The sequence below is a fragment of the Globicephala melas genome, chromosome 15 (assembly GCF_963455315.2).
Source record: "Globicephala melas chromosome 15, mGloMel1.2, whole genome shotgun sequence".
NCBI lineage: Eukaryota > Metazoa > Chordata > Mammalia > Artiodactyla > Delphinidae > Globicephala > Globicephala melas.
Genome location: NC_083328.1, coordinates 4,712,145 through 4,722,988, shown reverse-complemented (window position 1 = coordinate 4,722,988; position 10,844 = coordinate 4,712,145). Strand labels below are relative to the sequence as shown.

At 43.4% G+C, this 10,844-nt stretch overlaps 1 pseudogene; it reads left to right on the top strand.

Moving 5' to 3' along the window:
• Nucleotides 1–3,001: 3,001 nt before the first annotated feature.
• Nucleotides 3,002–3,458, top strand: LOC115846840 (ribosomal protein eL22-like 1 pseudogene; annotated as a pseudogene).
• The last annotated feature ends 7,386 nt before the right edge of the window (nucleotides 3,459–10,844 follow it).

Genomic DNA, 10,844 nt, shown 5'->3' with positions numbered 1-10,844 from the left:
GTGACCGTGAATCAGAGAGGGGCCCCCCCAGCTTCAAGGTAGGGTCCCCATCTGAGGATGTGGGAAACTGGCACCCTCGTGCCTTGCTGGTGGGAATGTAAAATGGTGCAGCCGTTGTGGAACACGGTTTGACAGTGCATCAAAGAGTTAAAGATAGAATCACCAGGCGACCCAGCAATTTCACTCCTAGGTGTATCGTATACCCAAAAGGATTGAAAACAGGTATTAAAACAAATACAGCTGACCATTGAACAATGAGGGGGGTCAGGGACACCGACCCTCCGCCCAGTTGAAAATCTGCATTTAACTTACAGTCGGCCCTTCACATACGGAGTTCCCCCATATCCGAGGTTCCCTGTCCCCGGATTCAACCAACCACGGATCATGCAGTACCTCAGTATTGACTATTGAAAAACGTCTGCCATGCAGTTCAAACTGATGTTGTTCAAGGGTCAACTTATATACACAGTTCATAGAAGCATTATTCAAATAGCAAATAGCAAAAAGATGGAAACAGCCAAAATGGCCATCAATGGATAAATGAATAAACAAATTGTGTTTTTATATATACATAAAGTATTTTAATATACATTATTAGAGACACAGTTATGTATATAGTATATAATGGAATATTTCTCAACCATAAAAAGGAATGAAGTATGGATATATGCTATGTGATGACTTGAAAACATTACGCTAAGTGAAAGAAGCCAGACACAGAAGGTCCCGTGCTGTATGATTCCATTTACATGAAATATGTAGGCTAGGCAGAGCCACAGAGACAGAGGCAGATTGATGGTGGCTGGATGCTGGAGGGCGGGAGGAATGGGGAGTGACCACGTAATGGGTACCGGGTTTCCTTTGGGGACGATGAAAATGTTTTGGAACTCGATAGCTGTGGTGGCGACACAACACTGTGAATGCACTAAATGCCACTGAATTGTTCACTTTAAAATAGTTAACTTTACGGGACTTCCCTGGTGGTCCAGTGGTTCAGAACCCGCCTTCCAATGCAGGGGACGCAGGTTCAATCCCTGGTCTGGGAACTAAGATCCCACATGCCACGGGGCAACTAAGCCTGCACGCCACAGCTAGAGAGAAACCTGCCGGCCGCAACTAAGGCCCAAACGCAGCCGAAAATAAAATAAATAAATACATTTAGAAAAATAAAAGGGGCTTCCCTGGTGACGCAGTGGTTGAAAGGCCGCCTGCCGATGCAGGGGACACGGGTTCGTGCCCCGGTCCGGGAAGATCCCACGTGCCGCAGAGCAGCTGGGCCCGTGAGCTGAGTCTGCACGTCCAGAGCCTGTGCTCCGCAACGGGAGAGGCCACAACAGTGAAAGGCCCGCGTACCGCCAAAAAAAAAAAAAAAAAAGAAAAAAAAAAGAAAAAAAAATGTATCACAGAGCTAAAAAATACAACCAACTAGTGAATATAACAAAAAAGAAGCAGACCTCACAGATATAAAGAACAAACTAGTGGTTACCAGTGGGGAGAGGGGAGGGGGGGGAAGGGAAATTTTTTAAAAAATAGTTAACTTTATGTTGTGCGAATTTCACCTCAGTTAAAAATCTGTGAATGGTTCCCAGCCCAGAATGAAGAGAGGTCCCTGGAGCTCACTGCTGTGTGCCTCAGGGCAAGGTGATTGACCTCTCTGTGCCTCAGCTTCTTGGTTTATCAACGAGAGACAGTAATACCTGCCTTTCAGAGTTGTTCCTAAGATTACAGATCATTTACATTATATGCCTGGCATGTATTAACTATTATGAAAAAAAATAGGAGACACCCTGATGTGAACATTTCTAGAATGGAAGGGAACGGCTCTAGAATGCAGAGCCAGGGTCCTCGCTGACAGTCTTCAATCAATAAAACAGGTGGTCTAGTTGTCAGAATATACTACCTCCCTCTTGAGAATCGGTTTATAAGAGAGAGGAATAAACGTTACTATTGTATCACCTTCTGCTTACACAACTATCAAATAGGAATCACCAGGTTGGAACTCAGCATTTACTGTGTGCCAAATACTTTCCTTGTTGGAGCTCGCCCAACCCTGGAGGCCTTAAGCGTGTGTTATTATTCCTGTGGGTTTGAGAGCTAGGCGAGCCCTCGGAGTGGGTGGGGAGGCCCAGAGAGGTGATTCGTTGCCCACCATCACACAGCTTAGGACCCACGTCCTAGCCCCTTTGGGAGGTCCCTTTCCACCTCTCCAAGGTGCACTGGAGGGCAGCTCAGAAATTTGCTAGAAAGCAGAAAAAAAATCCTACATGAGATTTGAAATCTGACATGAAGGACAGGTGACGTGCACCCCAGAAACTCAGCAGTACACCCCGAAAGTCAGTGTCCCTGTAGAATTTTTCAGAAGAGTGGCTATATCTCAGCAAGCTTAGCTTTCACTGCAGTTTCGACCCTAGATTATTAAGCTGAATACAAACAGCCCATTTGCAAGAGATGATAAATGATTTAAAATATAAATAAATACATTGAATCTTACCAGCAACTCAATTAGCAAAAAAGAAAAAAGAGAGAGAGAGAGAGATTTACCTGTGCTGAGGAAGGCACGTGTGAATGGGTAAAACCCTGTAGGAAGAGTAAATTGACGATATCTTTTAAAAGCCTTTCAGGGGCTTGCCTAGTGGCGTGGTGGTTAAGAATCCGCCTGCTAGTGCAGGGGACATGGGTTCAAGCCCTGGTCCAGGAAGATCCCACATGCCGCAGAGCAACTAAACCCGTGCGCCACAACTACTGAGTCTGCGCTGTAGAGCCCAGGAGCCACAACTACTGAGCCCACTGCCACAACTACTGAAGCCCATGCGCCTAGAGCCCGTGCTCTGCAACAAGAGAAGACACTGCAATGAGAAGCCCGCGCACTGCAACAAAGAGCAGCCCCCGCTCGCTGCAACTAGAGAAAGCCCGAGCGCAGCAACCAAGACCCAACGTAGCCAAAAATAAATAAATAAATTTATATTTTAGAAAAGCCTTTCAAACGTTCACACCCACTCTGATCGCGCCGCCGGCGTGCAAGATGGCGGTGAAGAAAGACAAGAAGCCTAAGAAGTCAACCTGGAAGTTTAATTTGGACCTTACTCATCCAGTAGAAGATGGAATTTCTGATTCTGGAAATTTTGAACCGTTTCTACGGGAGAAGGTTAAAGTGAATGGAAAAACTGGAAATCTTGGGAATGTCGTTCCCGTTGAACGCTTCAAGAATAAAATCACAGTTGTTTCTGAGAAACAGTTCTCTAAAAGGTATTTGAAACACCTTCCCAAGAAATACCTTCAAAAGAACAATCTTCGTGATTGGCTCCGTGTGGTCGCATCCGACAAGGAGACTGATGAACTTCGTTACTTCCAGATTAGTCAAGATGAAGATGGATCCGAGTCTGAGGACTAGACGAAGCCGTCCCTTTCAGGGCTTTGCTTGCTAACAAAACCAATCAAGTATACGAGAGAAACATCTTGAAATGGACCTTTAGTTTATCAGTGAACGAAAAACATTACTCTGTATGTTAAGCATTCATCTCTTTGATTTAAGTGGATCCTGGCTTTCCTTTAATACTTTAAAAAAAATTTTATTGGGGTGTGGTTGATTTACAATGTTGTGTTAGTTTTGGGTGTACAGCAGAGTGAATCAGTTACACAGGCACTCCTTTTCTTTTTTAAGATTCTTTTCCCACATAGGCCATTACAGAGTATTGAGTAGAGTTCCCTGTGCTATACAGCAGGTTCTTATCAGTTATCTGTTTTTTGTATAGTAGTGTGTACATGTCAGTCCCAATCTCCCAGTTTATCCGCCCCCCCGCCCCCTCACCCTTATCCCCTGGTAACCATAAGTTTGTTTTCTACATCTGTTACTCTACTTCTGTTTTGTAAATAAGTTCTTTTGTACTCCTCTGTTGTTGCTTTTTTTAATACTTTCTGTAAGCAGTATTTAATAGCCTATAGCTGGTGGAATTTCTTCCAGGATTTCTGAAGGGTGCTACTTTCACAAACGTCCTTGAGTTAAAGTATAGAGTGAAAAAATGAAGCACAATTTTGGGTGGAACTTTATAGAATAAAATATTTAAATTCTCGAAAAAAAACCCAAAAAACAAAAAAAAGTTCACACACTTTCACCCCATAATTTCCCCTTCTAGGACTCGATCCTAAAAAAACACAGAAGAACAGATAATGTTTTATGTCCCCAATGCTAATCAAAGTATTATTTATAATGGAAAAGTAGAAAAAGCCTAGAAGACCAACAGTAGGGCTACAGTTCAGTAAATCATTACACAAATCCATACAATGGAATAGTAAGCAGTCATTAAATGATCCTAATAATACGGGAAAATGCTTATGATATAATATTGTTCAAAAAAGCAGGATAACGTAGAGACAGATTCATAGAGACAAAAAGTAGAATGGTAGTTGCCAGGGGCTGAAAGGAAGGGAGAATGGTGAGTTATTATTTAATGGGTACCAAGTTGCAGTTTGGGAAAATGAAAAAGTTCTCAAGATGGATGACAGTGATGGTTGTGCGAAAATGTAAATGGACTTAATGCTACTGAACTGTACGTTTTAAAATGGTTAAACAATGTTCATTCCAGCACTATTTACAATAGCCAGGACATGGAAGCAACCTAAGTGTCCATCGACAGGTGAATGGATAAAGAAGATGTGGCACATATATACAATGGAATATTACTCAGCCATAAAAAGAAATGAAATTGAGTTATTTGTAGTGAGGTGGATGGACCTAGAGTCTGTCATACAGAATGAAGTAAGTCAGAAAGAGAAAAACAAATACCATATGCTAACACATATATACGGAGTCTAAAAAAAAAAAATGGTCCTGATGAACCTAGGGGCAGGACAGGAATAAAGACGCAGACATAGAGAATGGACTTGAGGACACGGGGAGGGGGAAGGGTAAGCTGGGACAAAGTGAGAGAGTAGCATGGACATATACACACTACCAAATGTAAAATAGATAGCTAGTGGGAAGCAGGTGCATAGCACGGGGAGATCAGCTCGGTGCTTTGCGACCACCTAGAGGGGTGGGATAAGGAGGGTGGAAGGGAGACGCAAGAGGGAGGGGACATGGGGATATATGTATGCATATAGCTGATTCACTTTGTTATACAGCAGAAACCAACAGAACACTATAAAGCAATTATACTCCAATAAAGATGTTAAAAAAAATGGTAGATTTTGTTATGTGCATTTTTTACCACAATAAAAAAAGCAGGATAAAAAACATACATATATGATATGATCCTAACCACATAAGAAAAAAAGTTATATACGAAATATTACCAACAAAATAGAACAAAATAGTAATATTGGTTGCCTCTTGATAAGAGATAGATGACTTTAGGGTCTTCCCTGGTGGCGCAGTGGCTAAGACTCCATGCTCCCAATGCAGGGGGCCTGGGGTTGATCCCTGGTCAGGGAACTAGATCCCACATGCTGCAACTAAGAGTTCACGTGCCACAACTAAGGAGCCCGCCTGCCGCAACTAAGACCTGGTGCAACCAAATAAATAAATAAATATTAAAAAAAATAATATCTAAAAAAAAAGGAGAGAGACAGATGACTTTAATTTTCATGTCTCTATTTTTCTGTATTTTCTATATATTCTATTATGTGGATGTACGTTGTAATATTCAGGAAAAAATAAACTTGAATTTTTAAATGCAGCCTAATTGAACAAAGGAAGAATTAAGAGTTTCTAGCGTAGCTTTTTCCCACAATTTGCTCTCAAATATAACAACCTACCATCCGCATTCTTTTCAGAGACGAGAAATTGTTCTATAAAACAATTTTAAAACCCAGCATTTCAGAAGAAAAAAATTATGGAAGATAAAGTCCGTGTGTGTTTACAGTGTCTTGATTTGCTATCATGTTTCGTCTTAACCCGTCTTATTCTCTTTAATTCCCCATGAACTTAGAAGACACAGTCACAGTGCAGCTAAAATTTTGCCTTTGCTATGACTTAGTTTATGAATGTTATAAATATAACTGATTTGTAAGGGAGAAAGCACATTCTTGGCAAAAACCAAATGTCTCTTAAGATGGGCTTAATTAAAACAAAATACTCTCTAAATAGAATACCTCATCAGAATGCATGAAAATTTTAGAAGTTGGACATGACAAAGTAGGTTTAAAGACATAAGATTATTTAAAGCAAAACATTCTTCTCTGTAAGAGACCCAAAATACGTCTAAGGGTGCACGAAAAGTCAAGACTGCAGAACAAAGACTCTGTGTTTGAAATTTTAATGTGCGTATTTTAAAAAGCCAAGAAATACGACCGTAATCTGGGTGAGATTAGACAAAACCAGGAAGGTGATAAAGTAGCAGAAGGAAGTGCCTTTCAACAGAAGAATTTTAGGCTTTATAGAGAGACCTTAGCTCTAAAAATGACGGTGGCAAGCGGCCACAGTCAAGGCAAAACTTCATGGTTAAAAGACAAAGGGCATTTTTAAAAGTTATTTCCATGTTCCCCCTCTGGAAAGGGTTTTTTCATTTGCTCACTTAACTATGAAATTTTACTACATTTCCCAAATGATCTTGACCACATACCGTGGAAGTAACCAGGAATGAAGCCCTCCCAATTTGAATTTCTGAAACAGCTACGAGTTGAAGGTACACCTAGTGCAGCCTCATATTCCAAAGGGTCAGTTAAAAACAACCTCTGAAGAGCAACAGCCTTTAAAATGCATTTGCCAAAAAGCAAGCATCCCATTTTAAGTTCAAAGTTTTATCTGTTCTGTTTGCCGACACTTAAAAGGTAAATTTGGGGGAGATGTTGGATTGTCGAGTCCCATGGGGCAGATGTTTTTTTTTTTATCAGTAAGGACCCTGAATGCCTGGGTCTGCTCACCTGGGCCTCCTGCACCCAGCATCCCTGGCCAGACCCTTGTTTTCATTGTTGATCCACCTAAGAAACGTTGTGTGGTTGAAAAGCACATAAGACTAAATTATATTTAATTTTTCCACATGCAGTTAAATAACTAACTCAAGAGTATATCATTTTTTACCTGTCTATCTGGAATTCTCAGGGCCTGAAGGGTTTTAAGATAATTTTTCAAGGATGGGTAAACTCAGAGTACTTACATGTTTCCCAAGTAAAGAACTTACTTTCTGTTTCCAAAAATATCAAATGCTCTGAGCAGCATCATGTCCTTTATCTTTTTTTTTTTCCAGGCAGAATCAGAGTGGGCTGGGATAAAGGCAAAGTACCTCTTTATAGTGAGGTACGCTACACTCTGAACCTTTCAATGTTGTGATTAATCGCTCTAGACTTTTATGAGAGATGCCTGGGAGTCATTACTTGGGGAAGGATTGGGGAAGGTAATTGGGACATATTTGCGTTTTAGAAAGATGTGTGTGGGAGAGGGAGGTTTAGAGGGTCGAGACAGGAGGCAGAAAGACAAGTTTGGAATTCGATGCTGGTCAAAGACAAGGGTCCAAGCTCTGATGGTAGAAGTGGAGATGGACAGGGAGAAGTGGTCAGATTCAGATATAAAAAGAGAGAGATTCGGCAAGATAGCATCTTTATCCTTGTTCTAGTTACTACTGCTGTGTAACAAGCCAGCCCCAAACCTAGAGGCATAAAACAACCCTTCTGTTATGTTGATGGATTTTGTGGGTGTGGAATTAACACTGGGCACAGCAAGGATGGCTTGTCCCTCCTCGTTGGTGTCTGAGGCTTCAGCTGGGACGATTCAAAGGCTGGGAGGCGTGGGGGGCAATTGGATGGCTGGGGGCTGGAAGCATCTGGAGGCATCTTCACTCACTGTTTGGCAACTGACGCCCGTTTTCAGCCAGGACCTCAGCTGGGGCTGACAGCCAGAACACCTATGTGTGGTCTGTGCTTCCTCACAGTATGGTGGCCTCATGTAAGGTCTTTGACATGATGTCAACTCAGTGCCCCAAACACAAGTGTTCCAGTGAACAAGGCAAGAGCTGAATAGCCTTTTATGACCCAGCCTTGGAAGTCATTTAGTGTCATATGTCACATTAGTTACAAGTGAGTCATAAATTTGCCCAGATTCAAGGAGTGGGGGTGATTTGCACTCCATCTCTTGATGGGGTGACAAGGTTCTAGAAGGGCATGTGGGACAGGAGTTCTTGTTGTGGCCATCTTTGTGAGATACAATCTGCCGCAACCATCAACCATTCCCTCTGCAATGGCCAAGTGCCAGCCCAGCTAATCCCCACAATGACCACGAGACAGGCGTTATCAACTCATTTCACAGGCTTAGTGAGGTTGAGTGGCTCGTCCAAGGGTATTAGGCCAATGAATGAAAGACCCAGAACCAGGGGGTCTGACTCCGAAGTCCCTTTCCTTATCCATTCTCTGGGTGTAAGTGATTATGGGGGTCTGAGGACAGGAAAAGTAGAAGTCAGGACCCACACATTGGACGATGAAGGGAGAACAGGAGAAGGGACAGGCTTTTGTTGTGGCATCGAGGTGAGGCCAGTGCTGGAACCCTGCAGAGATGCCCAGGACAGAGCTAAATGTCTGGACCGCAAGTGCCCAGAGAGCCAGAATGGGAGCTATCAGCTGGGAAGAGGGTGTGGAGGTGGAGGGAGAGGAAGCCGCTGAGCACCGAGGTCCAGAAAACACCAGGCTGTTCCCTGGAGAGGACCGGAGAACGGGGCGCTGGGCAGGGATTGGCGGTTGGGTCAGACGAGAGGCCGGGGCCGGAAGCACTGAGACCATGGACGTTAGGCTGATGGAGGACCCACCAGGAACGCAGACTGTCATTGTAGAGCCATGAGTCTGATCCAAAAAAACCTATCATCTGAAAATACCATGCTAAGTGAAAGAAGCCAGGCACAAAAGGCCACATGTTATGTGATTCCATTTATCTGTGAAACGTCCAGAGTCGGCAAATCCAGAGAGATACAAAACTGGGGCTGTGCGGAGGAGGGAATGAGCCTGGGGTTTCCTCCTGGAGTGATGAAAACGTCTGGAACTAGACAGTAGCGATGGTTGCGCAACATCCTGAATGTACTAAATGGCCACTGATAGTAAATTTTGTGTCATGTTTTATGACAATAAAAAAAAATCATCCCATATCCATAAAGGGAAAAATGGGTACATTGAACCTCATTAAAACTAAAACGATTTGCTCTGCAAAAGACCCTGATAAGGCTATGAGGAGACATCTCACAGACTGGGAAAAATTATTTGCAAATCACATAGCCAACAAAGGACTCGTACTGAGAATATATAATTTTCAAAACTCAACAGTAAAAAAAAAAAAAAGTGGGCCACTTGGATCCAGTGAAAAGGGAGTGGAGGAGAAATGCCTTTCCACGGCTCTCTTTAACAAGAAGTAGTCTGTGCGATTATCTGACCAATGTCTGTGTGTCCCCAGTTAGAGCCCAGAAAATCAGTTACTAGGCCTGGTTTTGCTCACTATGTGTCCCATGCCTGGCCCAGCGGCCAGCACACAGTAGAAGCAGAATAAATATGAATGAATGAATGAACAAACCAATGAGCAGGGGCAGGGATCTGGTAAGTGCTGGCCAGATGGACCTAGAACCTCTAAAGTATGATGACTGGAGATCCCATTGACAGAGACCCCCAAAAACAGCAACGAGGAGCACATTCGTTCATTCATTCATCCGGTGAATATTTGTTGAGCACCCACTGTGTGCCAGACTCTGTTTTAAGCATATGAAATACGTCGATGATCAAAACACACAACAATCCCTGCACTCATGGAACCTAATTTTACTCTATATGAAAAGACAAGGCATTATTCACAATAGCCGAAAAATGGTAGCAACCCAAGTATCCATGGATGGATGAATGGATAAACACAATGCGTCCATCCATCCAACAGACACTCCTCAGCCTTAGAAAGGAAGGAAATTCTGACACCTGCTACAACGTGGACGAACCTCGAGGACATCACGCTAAGTGAAATAAACCAGACGCGAAAGGACAAATACTGTGTGATCCCACTTCTATAAGGTCCCTGGAGGAGCCAGATCCATAGAGACAGAAAGTAGAGGGTGGGGCCCGGGGCTGGGGGAGGGGGAGGGGAGTTAGTGTGTAATGGGGACAGAGTCTCAGTTTGGGAAGATGAAATGAGTTCTGGAAATGGACGGTGGTGATGGCTGCACAGCAATGTAAGTGCACTTAATGCCGCTGAATTGGATGCCTGAAACTGGTTAAAATGGTAAATTGTGTGTTAAGTGTGTTTTACCACAATTAAAAACATTCTAATAATAAGGGCTGTGGAGAAAGGAAATTTGTGAACGAGATTGCCATTTTAAGGAGGGCAGTCAGAGTTTGTTCATACTGCTATTCATATTCAATTGATAGAATTTTTAGCTGCTCTTGAGAGATAGAATGGCATTACAAATTATTGAGGGGAGGATATCTGTGCAAAGAAGATCACTTAAGGGAATTCCCTGGCGGTCCGGTGGTTACGACTCAGCGCTCTCACTGCCGAGCCCGCAGGTTCCATCCCTGGTCGGGGGAAATAAGATCCCACAAGCCATGTGGCGGCGTGACCAAAAAAACTAAAACTAAAACTTAAAAACAATTTTTTAAAAAGAGAGCAGGGGACTTCCCTGGTGGTGCAGTGGTTAAGAATCCACCTGCCAATGCAGGGGACACAGGTTCCAGCCCTGGACCGGGAAGATCCCACATGCTGCAGAGCAACTAAGCCCGTGCGCCACAACTACTGAAGGCTGTGAGCTCTACAGCCCATGCTGCGCAACTACTGAGCCCACGTGCCGCAACTACTGAAGCCCAAGCACCTAGAGCCCATGCTCCGCAACAAGAGAAGCCACCGCAATGAGAAGCCAGTGCACCGCAAAGAAGAGTAGCCCCCGCTCACC